Source organism: Myotis daubentonii, chromosome 1 (genome assembly GCF_963259705.1).
Source record: "Myotis daubentonii chromosome 1, mMyoDau2.1, whole genome shotgun sequence".
NCBI lineage: Eukaryota > Metazoa > Chordata > Mammalia > Chiroptera > Vespertilionidae > Myotis > Myotis daubentonii.
The window spans coordinates 157,930,960-157,943,207 of NC_081840.1; positions in this window are offsets into that span (position 1 = coordinate 157,930,960).

The window sequence follows — 12,248 nt, forward strand, 5'->3', positions numbered from 1 at the left end:
CCACACATAATTACATGGGGCCCATGTTGGCAGACTGTGAAGAGAGAAGTTGGAGAAAGGTGGAAAACAGGAGTCAAGCAAGAGCAAGAAGGTCCCATTGATCAAACTCTGCTTCTCTAGCTCTGGAAAGAAAAACAATCAGGGTTAAAATCAGCCCCACCTCAGTCTTTGGTCCCCCCTCATGTACTTTCATCGCCTGAGTGAGTATTAATTGCTTCCCATGTATCAGACACCGTGCGACACACTGGAGCCATGAAGACAAAGACTCACTGTCCTCAGGAGCTTGCCCAGTTTGACAAAAAGCAGAGAGGTGCATGGAGAGCTGTGGGGTCTACTTACGAGGACGTCACCTGAATCAGATCCCGGGGACGAGCAGCAGCAACGGGGGAGAGTGGTTCCTGAGGGACCACCCTGCCGGGGTATTCTAATGCTCTGGGAAATGGGAAGCAATCACATTTGGGAAACTACAGCTGGCAGAGCTGCTTAGGCCCCCTGACTCTCTGGGCAAATGGACGACAATTGTTCTGTATTTCACTGTTTTGCTGACTATAAAGGGGAATGCCAGTGCTGGACACCAGGGGGCACTGATCATTGAAGTTCCAGAACCAGGAAGCAGTGATGTCTCAATTACAAGCTGAACTTTGAACTCACTGAATGGCCTGCTGTGATCCCCATGGAGGCCCCAGGGTGGGAATTAGTCATTGGGTCCCAGTCAGTGGTTCCCACTGGGTTCATTCTGTCTTCTCAGGTGAGCCTCCCTAAGCAAGTCCTGGACTGGGCAGTAGTACCTCCTGAACCTGCTGACTGGTGTTTTTGAAGGTGGCCACCAGCCTTGTTCCACTCATCCTTGGCTGGACCATGGTGGGAATCTGGGTGAAATTTCTGGTAATTCTGTGAGTTGATGTTTGAGAGAGTGGTGAGGCTTGGAAACAGAAGGATTGGATGTGGCTGACTCTGACTCTTGGCCATTCATATTAGAACCACTTCTCTAGCCCTCCAGGGAGACATAAACCAGTCCATTTGACTCACCCTGACGCAGTTTTGGCAAAATGCATATTTGGGCAGAAATGAGAACTTGGTGGAGTTCTCTTGAGTCTGGGAGACTCTCATGGCTTTCAAGACTTTTTTTTTTTTGTACTTTTAGTTCTTAGAATGTCTTCATTTCCATCATTAAAATCTATTTCATTAGTTACTAGAGTTTCATCTCCACAAAACCTTGCCCAGTGACTTCTGGCAAGAATGGCTACAAGTAGTTCCTTCTCTGATGGAACTGCCTTATGATCTGATATGCTATGCCTAGCTGTCTGAGATGGGGGAATTATAAAAATCATGCACTCTTAATTTGCTATGTCTGCAAGAACAATAACAAAGATTTGATTTTGTCATGGCCAGTGTGGCTCAGTTGGTTGGCTGCCGTCCCATTCAACAAGAGGTTGCCAGTTCAATTCCCAGTCCGGGCACATGCTGACTGTGGGCTGGATCCCAGGTAGGGGGTGTGCAGGAGGCAGCCAATCAGTGTTAGGCTCTCACATTGATGTTTCTCTCACTCTTTCCTTTTTCCTTCCTCTCTCTCTCAAAACATGAATAAAAATTTTTAAAATAAATAGAAAGATTTTATTTTAACATCTTTAAATGTTGGCTCCAAGGTCTCAATACTAATGGTGCTATTTCAGCCCTTCTATCTAGTAGAAACCCCATCTATTTTTATGCAGTACGTGAACAATTTCAAACATTGATTTAGATGGGTGGATAGGACTGATTGTTATCATTGGTTATTATCAATCTCACTGTTAGTTTCTTAGTGGAGGAGATATATCCTCAATAGTTTATCAGTGCTAAAGTGAATACTTGTTTGAAAGTATTGTAACTGTCATAAAAAGTATCTTAGCCAAACCTACCTGGTTTTCCATCTTTGCTTGGGTGTTTATACTTTCTGAGGGCTATAACTAAACATGAAAAGAGGAAGAAAAATGGTCCCCAATAATGTGGTACTTGACCTTTGTATCGTAAAGCCATGCTTAGAATTTCTGCTGCTTATCAATGCCTTCTGAAATTTAAACACTGCAGCCAAATAAAAGACAATGATGAAAAAAGACGTATCTCTATGCTCTCATTGCCATGAATAATTGAGAATTGCCTTTACTTGATTTCAATTCACCATCCCCCAGCATCACTCCTTCCTTTATCCTATATAATTGTGAGCTATAAGCTTAATACTCATTTTCCTTCATGCTTTCTGATAACAGGTAAAAGCACAGAGAATTTCCACTACCCAGTGAGAAGGCTGCTACAGAGTCGATGACAAGATGCTAAATTGGTTCTCCCTCATTGTTGCGTGGTGATCTTACTCTCCCCTGCAGCTCCAGAAGGCTTTGTTGGACTAAATCCCAGACCCTGAGCTGGAGCTGGTCCTAGTGATGCTTATTGTGTCTTCCATTGTCAACATAAGTGCATCTCAAAGGGTTTCTGAGAACAAATGGGTAGCACAGCGAGGCATGAGAGTCAGTGCAGGAACCTGGTCTTGGAGCCCTTCATCTCAGGTTGGGGTGGAGCCAACAGCACCGTGTGTCATTCTTGGCAAAGGAAGTTATCACAAGGATTTGGATTTCCCCCAAGGAACCCAGAAAGCAACAAAGTAACTAATCTTTTATCTTATAAGAGAACCACTGAACATACCTCCAGGGCAGAGGGTACAATTGCTGAGGTCTGACCTCAGATGTTCTAGACCAGGGGTGGGCAAACTTTTTGACTCGAGGGCCACCATGGGTTCTTAAACTGGACCGGAGGGCCGGAACAAAAGCATGGATGGAGTGTTTGTGTGAACTAATATAAATTCAAAGTAAACATCATTACATAAAAGGGTATGGTCTTTTTTTTTTTAGTTTTATTCATTTCAAACGGGCCGGATCTGGCCCGCGGGCCGTAGTTTGCCCACGGCTGTTCTAGACAGAAGTTCCACTTTGCTTTTTTTCTTCTTCTTCAAAATATTCTCCTTGGGGCATAATCTACCCTGGTTTTCTGCAGACTGCCTGGAAATGTTGGTGGCTTGCACGCTCTGATGTTCTGATGCTTCCTGTCCTTCAGATTCAGCCTCCAAATAAAGGAAGGTTCAGACTAAAATGGCTGATGGCTGTCATGGTCTCAGTTCAGTCAAAGGACAGGAAATGGAAAATAATCTTCTATTTATGTCAACCCCAAATACATTAGTTAGAAACAGAATGACTCCTTAGCTACTTAGAACACTCAAGTATTTTTTATTTACTCAAATTGCTGTGGGTCCACACCATACCCACCATCACTTCTCTTCTCCCCAAGTAGTTTTAATCGTACATATTGTTCCAAGATTCCTTCCTTACTCTTCCATGGCCACTGGAGTCTTCTTTCACCAGAGACACATCATCAGATGACCAGGAACAAGAGGTTGGGGGGCTGGAAGTGAGCCTGGGTATAGCAGAAAGAGCTAGAAACACACAGAATCATGAATCCACTCTGTCGTCCTTTACCCCCCTTTCCTTACCAAGACCTTAGACCAGCCGTGGGCAAACTATGGTCTGCAGGCCGGATCCGACCCATTTGAAATGAATAAAACTAAAAAAAAAAAAAAAGACCGTACCTTTTATGTAATGATGTTTACTTTGAATTTATATTATTTCACACAAACACTCCATCCATGCTTTTGTTCCGGCCCTCCGGTCCAGTTTAAGAACCAACCCATTGTGGCCCTCGAGTCAAAAAGTTTGCCCGCTCCTGCCTTAGACAGACACATGCTTCACCATCTTTCACAATCTTATTTCAGGTTTTATTCAAAATTATTCTCTATGTCTAATAATAATAATATTATAATAATAGTCTACATGTCTTATTGCCTTTTTTGAGGTCGTCATGTTCTGGATGGTGGATAATTTGATCACGAGGATGGAAAAAAAAAGATAAACAATAGTGACATTTTTCAATGCAGATGGGAGGCAGGCAGTCTACCAGTCACAAAGTAAGAAGAGTATTTAGTGCACGCGACTTTAAACATGATTCTTTAGCTGAGTCAATATGTGTTAAGTCAGGTGTCTAGGTATGGAAAGGGTGCAATTATATTTTGACTTCTATATTTGTTATAGAAAGTTTAGATATATATTCACTGTAGAAACTTTTGATACTACTAAGTATAAAAAAGGAAATAATGATCATGTATAACTCTACCACCCAAAGATAATCACTATTATTATTAATCACATTTCTTCCCATCTTTTCTTGTGATTTATATATGGCTTTCTTTTTTCATTAAGTATGTATATATAGATATATAAACATATATTCTCCTATGCCATTAAATATTCTTGCATAATAAGATGCCTTTATATGAATACACCATGATCCATGTCACCAACACTCTCTCATTAGAAACCTGAGTCATTTCTAGTTTGGCGACATTGTTGTCCATGAATATTCTGCCCACATCTGGATGCTGTTTGTAGAGAGCATCCCTTAAAGCAGTACACGAAGTCAAGGAGTACACGGATGTTTAAGATGAAACTTACTGCCAAGGTGCCCTTCAGTATGGCACCAATGTTGCCTCCCACCATCAGTGAACAAGGTGCCCATTTTGCTGGGTGTGATTCTGTCCAACGGATGCTAGAGGGCGTCCATGTGGAGTCCAGGGAAGTTGGAGAAGGCTCAATAATGCCTAGGAAGGAATGATTACCCATCAAAGAAGACCATGGTCCCTGCAAATTAGATAAAGCCTGGACTAGAGCTGGGAGTCCCAAGTTCAAGCCCTGCCCCAATGAGCTCTGTGACTAGCGTATGCTACTCTATTTCACTGGGCCTCAATTTCCTCTCCTAAAAAGTGGCGATTGAGACAATCACTTCCAGACAATAAAAGTCCGTGAAGTTAGGTTTCCTACTTCCAAGTGGGCCCCATGGCTGGGAGCAGCCCGAGCTGCACTTGAAGCTGTGCCCGTGAAGCTTAGTCACTGTAATGCTCACACCCCAGGAGGAAGTTATTGGCCAAGCGTGTGTAAAGCTTCTCTCCCCTCTTAACTAACTGGGTCGTGGCTTTTAAAGCATTTATGGCTCACTGGTAGTCTTCTTCCAGAGCTAAGAAAACCAAGCATACCTTGTGCTTGGGACCCCTAATGTGACTATATTTGGAGTAATAGGGAGTTCAGGTTAAATGCGGTCACAGTATAGAGCCCTGGATCATTGGGATTAGAGTCCTTATAAGAAGAGACACTAAAAGGCTCTTCTCTCTCCCTTCCCCGTCTCTCTATCTCCCCCCCTCCCGCCCCCTCTCTCTCCCAATGTGACCACACAGTAAGAAGGTGTTCACCAGGACCTAAATTGATCAGCACCTTGATCTTGCATTTCCAGCCTTAGAACTGTGAGAAATAAATTTTTTTTGTAAGCCACCCCATCTGTATTTGTTATGGCAGCCAGAGAAATCGCATGTCTCAGGGCTACATATGAGAAACAAAAACAAAGAAAACACCAGAGAGAGAGAGAGAGAGATAGAGAGAGAGATTTCATGGAGGCATCAAAACCCCAACTGGCCGACCAAAGCTGAGACAAGGTTCAGTGTCACCATTTATCAGTAGAAAGGGGGAAGCCAGGTGGGCCCTACATGAGGCACCGGTGGCAGGGGTGGGGCCGCTTTCCTCCCCATCCGCTTTCCTCAGTTTCAGTAGGGTCAGCCTGGATCGGTTTCCTCCTTGCTGATTAGCAGACAAAGGGTGGCTCAGCGCTATCTGGGAATCACGCTTTCTGGCTTTCTCGCTGGCAGTAGCAGCACCTGGAACAATGTGTGGGGATAGCGTGTCTCCCACAGCCCTCCGTGCAGGAGTGTGGCATTCATGCCCATTCCCAGGAGAGGCACATCCCAACTCGCTCTGGCACACGGATCAGGGAGTCACACTCTTCACTTCCAGGGGAGCCATGATGAGGCTTCCTCCATGCCCACGACTGACACTTCCCCTAAACCCTAGCAGTGATGGCGAACCTTTTGAGCTCGGCGTGTCAGCATTTTGAAAAACCCTAACTTAACTCTGGTGCCGTGTCACATATAGAATTTTTTTGATATTTGCAACCATAGTAAAACAAAGACTTATATTTTTGATATTTATTTTATATATTTAAATGCCATTTAACAAAGAAAAATCAACCAAAAAAATGAATTCGTGTGTCACCTCTGACACGCATGTCATAGGTTCGCCATCACTGCGAGCCTGCAGGCTCATGGCGTGGCGTCAGAAGCCAACTCAAAAAACAGCCCATCCAGGACTGAGCCGACCACTGCTGAGATGCAGGGTGCTTGTTAGGCTGCCTGGCACTCTGCCCAAGGGAAGGGCTTCTCACCAGCTCACCTAGGTCTAGGTCACAGTGGTTGGCAAACTGCGGCTCGTGAGCCACATGCGGCTCTTTGGCCCCTTGAGTGCGGCTCTTCCACAAAATACCGATTTCTGTGCATGGGCCACGAAGTTTCAATCGCACTGTACATGCGCGCCCGCACGTGGTATTTTGTGGAAGAGCCACAGTCAAGGGGCCAAAGAGCCACATGTGGCTTGCGAGCCGCGGTTTGCCAACCACTGGCTAGGAGGTTTAGGAGGGGCCTTCATGCCCAGCCTCGGTTCATGCACAGCACTGGGGGACTTGGGCCCTCCTGCTGCCTGGCTCCCTCCCTCTTCCTCTCACCCTGCGGGGTCCCAGCAGCAGGGCCCCTCCCAGCTCTGCTCCTTCTCCTCAGGCCCCATTACCTCACTGGCCTCTGCCAGCCCCTCTGCAAGTGCAGACAGCCCCTCCCTGCCCCAGCCGCTCTGCCCGCACCCTCCCGGCGCCCTCCCTCTCCACGGGGTGCTAGAGTTTCCCCCTGGCGGATCAGGCCCGAGTGGGGAAAGTGCCTTCGGGTTTATCAGAGTTCATCGGACTGTCTAACAGCAGGCGCCGGGCTGCCAGCATCGGGGCGACTTGAATTTCAACCATTTTCTCTACTTAACACCTCGCTGGCCCTCCCCCCCTTGGCCCCACACATAATAAGCCCCATTCTTTCCAGCAAGCTCAGCGCAGCAGCAGCCCGGGACCCACCGCGGGGACACGCTGGCCTCACTGAGCCTGTTGATTGTTCTCCCCTTTCTTTCGGGGACACTCAGCTGTAATCCTACCGGGCCCTGGGCAGAGGGGCGCCAAGGCCTTTGCTTCTCGGCTTCTGGGAGTGAGCCCAGCTGGGACCTGTAACGGGGGCCTGGCTTGGGCAGCCTGTGGTCACCAGCGGGTCACTGGGCCTTAGTTGTCACTGTGACCCTAGAAACAGGAAACAATAGGCTTGCCTCTGCCGGACCTTGCAGGGAGGTCTTGGGAAATGCTTCAGTCTAACATTAAAGCCCTGGGGAGAAAAGGAATTGAAGACTTGAGGGGAGGTGTGGGGGCAGGGGAGTGACAAAAACCCATTCTAGTTATTGTGCTTAGAGTTAGGCTCTGCTCCCTGAAAGGGACGGGCAGTTGGGAGTGAGCCAGGGGAGTGAGGGTTATTTAAGGGCCCAAGCAGCATGGATTTGGTTAAATCTAGCACAAGGCACTTAGGTGTGACTCTAAGTGTCTGCTGTGTAAATACGGCAGCAAAACACCTGCTTTGGAAAGCTTTAGTAAGAAATTAACCTGCGGGTTAGGCTTTCTTTTTTTTTTTTGCCAGAGATCCTATTTTACCAAGTGTTCAAAAGTGTCCCTGACTCGAAAGATATTAAGCATCATGTAATCTAGTAGGATCATTCTATACAACTATTCTGCAACTTGTTTCTATGTATGTTAGACAGAGCTCTATGTTAATACACACAGATTCATATTGTTTTAATAGCCATTAACCATTGTCTTAAGGTGCCCATGGCGAATGCATACTGCCACCTTCCCATGGCCAAGTAGGCTATTTGTTTTTACTATTATTAGGAAGTGGCAAGGAACAACCTGTGCAGATAACTTCGCAAATTTATGTGAGTTTATGAAATATATTCATGAAAGTAAAACAAAAAAGAAAAAACAGTTGCTGTGACCTGCCCGATCCCTCTTGGCGCCCTAACCAGGGGGAGTGGCACCCTTACTTCTCCCAGTTCCTTCCCCAGTCACTCTCCCGCCAAAGCCTAGGACCAGGTGGACATGAGCCAGCAGGCCAGACAGAGTTGATCGGCCCTAAGTTCCCTGAAGCTCTCATGCCCCCGACAAAGAGCACGAAAGAGAGGAACAGGGGCCAGAGAATGCGCCAGGGGCCAGCAGAACCTCACGGGACCTCAGAAATCTGTTCCTTTTTCTAAATATGGGCAGTTCGTAATCCACTTTTGCTTCATTCCTCTGAGCTGTGGAGATGCAGGATGTGCAGATGAGGCTGGGCAGGGACTGGGGACGCATTTACCTTTGGGCAGTTGATTCTGTGCGGCACCTCCCATCCTCCCGGGGCCCGTGGCCCCAGATCTAAGTCTATGCTGGGCTCTTCCCTTTCTTACTCCCTGGCAGACGCATGAGGGCTGGCTTATCTCCTCTGCAGAAACCGGGACAGTCACCCCAGCACAGCGCTGGGTGTCTGACAGAGAAAAAGGAAAGTTCCTCGCGCTCCCACCTCCCCAGCCAGAGTCCCTCTCTGCCAGGTGCGGTCCAGCGGCTCATTAATCATGTCAGTGGCTGCATTGTCTGGGCCTCTCCCAAGGAAGACAGGTGACATTTAAAAGCCAGTGGATGTTCATGTGAGTTCTGTCCCTCTCCACTTCTGTGTATGCAACTGGGTGGGGGTTAGCACCCTCTTCCCAGGCTGGCTCTCCACGCCCCAGCTCCCCACATGTGTGTCCATGTCTTTCGAGTAATGATTTGCTGCCGCAAGCTACCAACTGGGAGCTGTTTCTAAGAGAAGGGGAGAAAGATGTGGTCTCCACCCGGCAGAATTCCCTGCCTACTCCGGGCCCAGACTAGAGAAGCCCAACATTCCATACAATGGACACCTGTTTTTAGAGGGGAAAGCAACACTGAAGTTCCCTCATTTGGGGCACCATCACCATCCTTTCTTCTTCGCCTTGGGATTTTCAGTTGGCATACACAGGTGGGGTCCTGGACTCAGGGGCCAGCAGTCCTCAGCGGTAGCAGTAGAAGCCCCACACCTCACCTTTTCACTCCCTCTGTTTTGTCCAAAGCATCACAGAGTCATGAGAAGAGCAAAGGCACTGTGGCCAGGCCACCCTGAGCTCACAGAGCTCTGTGATGAGGGCAAGGCATACCGTCTCCCTGAAGTTTAGTTTTTCTAGACAATTTATTTCTCTGTCCTTTATGGCATTTTTATTAAGAATAAATACGTTTTTGCCGAAACCGGTTTGGCTCAGTGGATAGAGCGTCGGCCTGCGGACTGAAAGGTCCCAGGTTCGATTCCGGTCAAGGGCATGTACCTGGGTTGCGGGCATTTCCCCAGTGGGGGATGTGCAGGAGGCAGCTGATCGATGTTTCTCTCTCATTGATGTTTCTGGCTCTCTATTTCTCTCCCTTCCTCTCTGTAAAAAAATCAATAAAATATATATTTTTTTTAAAAAAAGAATAAATACATTTTTATGTAAAATACTTCTAGTTCGGACGGCATGGGTCAGTGGTTGAGCATCTACCTATGAACCAGGAAGTACATTCCTGGGTTGTGGGCTTGATCCCCAGAAGAGGGCGTGCGGGAAGCAGCCAATCAATGATTCTCTCTCATCATTAATGTTTCAGTCTCTTTCTCCCTCTCCCTTCCGCTCTGAAATCAATAAAAATATATTTAAAAATACTTCTGTGAGACTTAGATCAAATGCCAGCACCTCTTCTACCCCAGGCTGGGAACAGTCTCTTCTTTTTTTAAACCCCACACATTTTCTCTGAGCCTCTGTCTGTCTTTTATAAGAATTAATTACATGACACATTATCTGCAGGGCTGGGAAGGAGGTCACTATGGCCCCTCCACATAGTTGGGGACAAAAAAAAATATTAGTTAAATGAATGAAAAGGTGAATGTTTGTTTTAAAGTACTTTCTCTTTGGGGAAAATTGCATAAACAATTAAAAATGCTATTATCATTCAGTAATATACAAAGTTTTGTGCTATGTTTTCATTATAAGTTCTCAAAGTGTTCCATTTTTGTTTTACAGGGAGACAGATGAAGATATTGAAAAAAATAAATAGTTACCTCCACGTTGTATAGGAGATCTTTTAGTTTCTAGAATATTCCTGGAATATTCTAAGCCTTCTTCCAAAGCAAATACACTGCACTGTTGAGATGAGTCTTCAGGCTTTGAACTGTTTCTGCCTTCCCCTGGAAAGGTTTGTTTCTTCTGTAACATTCCAAGTGAACTTTCAGAATAGAATCTGGGTTTCAGCATTCTACAACATTTACAGGGCTTATGTTACCTTCATAGCTGAAAGAGCCTGGCAATGTGAGGCAGACTTCCAGTAGGAAATCTAACAGGAGAAAAGAGTGTATGTGTACCAGTTATACATTCATTCACACTGAAATATCTCAAGTTATTGTGTTTTCTGTTGCCCTTATACATTTCATAAGATTATTTGTAAAAAGCATATTGAAATGTATTTATAATTAATGTTGTACTGATAGTTCAATGAAGTAATTTGATGATATATCAATAAACTTAGTGCATGTGATTTCATCTTATATAACCAGCAATTCCCAATGCGCATTCAGGACATTGAGCATTTTCTTACACAAGCACAGCTGTTGTTTTGAGAAAATAATATGATCAACAAAGAATTTTCAGGAAGAATGATGTGTCAATAAAAAATAAATTTGACTTGGCCTATGAAATGTACCCAACACACACGCACATGCACCCAACACACACGCACATGCACATGTGCAAACACACACACACACACACACATTTCCACCTTTATTTGCAACAATCAAAATAAAAAAGGACTGTGCTGGACCTTCTTCCTATCTTCTCAGATTAAAAATTTCAAATCCTGCCCTAACCAGTTTGGCTCAGTGGATAGAGCGTTGGCCTGCAGACTAAAGGGTCCCAGGTTCAATTCTGGTCAAGGGCATGTACCTTGGTTGCCGGCACATCCCCAGTAGGAGGTGTGCAGGAGGCAGCTGATTGATGTTTCTCTCTCATCAATGTTTCTAACTCTCTATCCCTCTCCCTTCCTCTCTGTAAAAAAATCAATAAAATATATTTTTAAAAAATTTTTCAAATCTTATATAATAATCCTATCTAATAAAAGAGAAACATGCAAATTGACCATTACCCCTACACCCTTCCCATTGGCTAATCAGCAGGATATGCAAATTAACTGCCAACCAAGATGGCGTCCGGCAGCCAGGCAGCTGAAGCGAACAGGAGGCTAGCTTGCTCCAGTGATGGAGGAAGCCAACATTCCCGGCCTGCTGCTGCCAGCCTCTGAGCTGCACTCTAAGCAACTATGTTGCAATTATAGAAGCTAAACAAGCTCCAGAGACCTGCTTTCAGCCAGCTTCAGCCTCAGAGCTTAGAGCTGCTGTGATGGCAACAGAGTTTCAATTATAGAAGCCAAACAGACCCAGAAACCTGCATTCAGCCCTCAGAGCTGGAGCTGGCTCTCAGCTCCAGTGACAGGTATAGAAGGTAAATAAATCCCAGAATAAAAAAAAAAGAAGAAAAAAAGGAGAGGCTGGGAGCTTAAGTTGCCCTCCAGGCTGAAAATGGCTCTCAGGCCCTCACCCACACTGGCCAGGCACCCCAGTGGGGACCCCCACCCTGAAGAGGGTGTGACCAGCTGCAAACAGCCTTCAGCTCGTCATCCAGTCTGGCCAGGCACCCAAGCGGAACCCCCACCCTGATCCGGGACACTTTCAGGGCAAACCAGCTGGCCCCCACCCGTGCACCAGGCCTCTATCCTATACTACAGGCAGGGCAGGACAGCGCAAGCTGCCATCCGGGCCCCATGTGCAGCCGTGGGCAGAGGGGCATAAGCCTCGCCCCCAGCCGGGACCCCTGTGTGCCACCTGAGCCCCAAGCCAGGACCCCTGTGCCGCCTAAGCCCCGCACTGCTAAGCCCCACCCCCAGCCGGGAACCTATGACTATTGGAGAGCAGGAACGTGCCGCTGGGCCCTGGGTCGCTGTGGTGATCCGGCCATCAGTAAGTAGAAAAGTGCGGCCTGTAGGCAGCCCCCAACTCGGCCTGATCCGGGAACAGGAAAGCAAGCCCAGCTTGAGGGAAGCCCCCAGCTGGGCCTGATCCGGGAGCAGGAAAGCAAGCCCAGACTGCG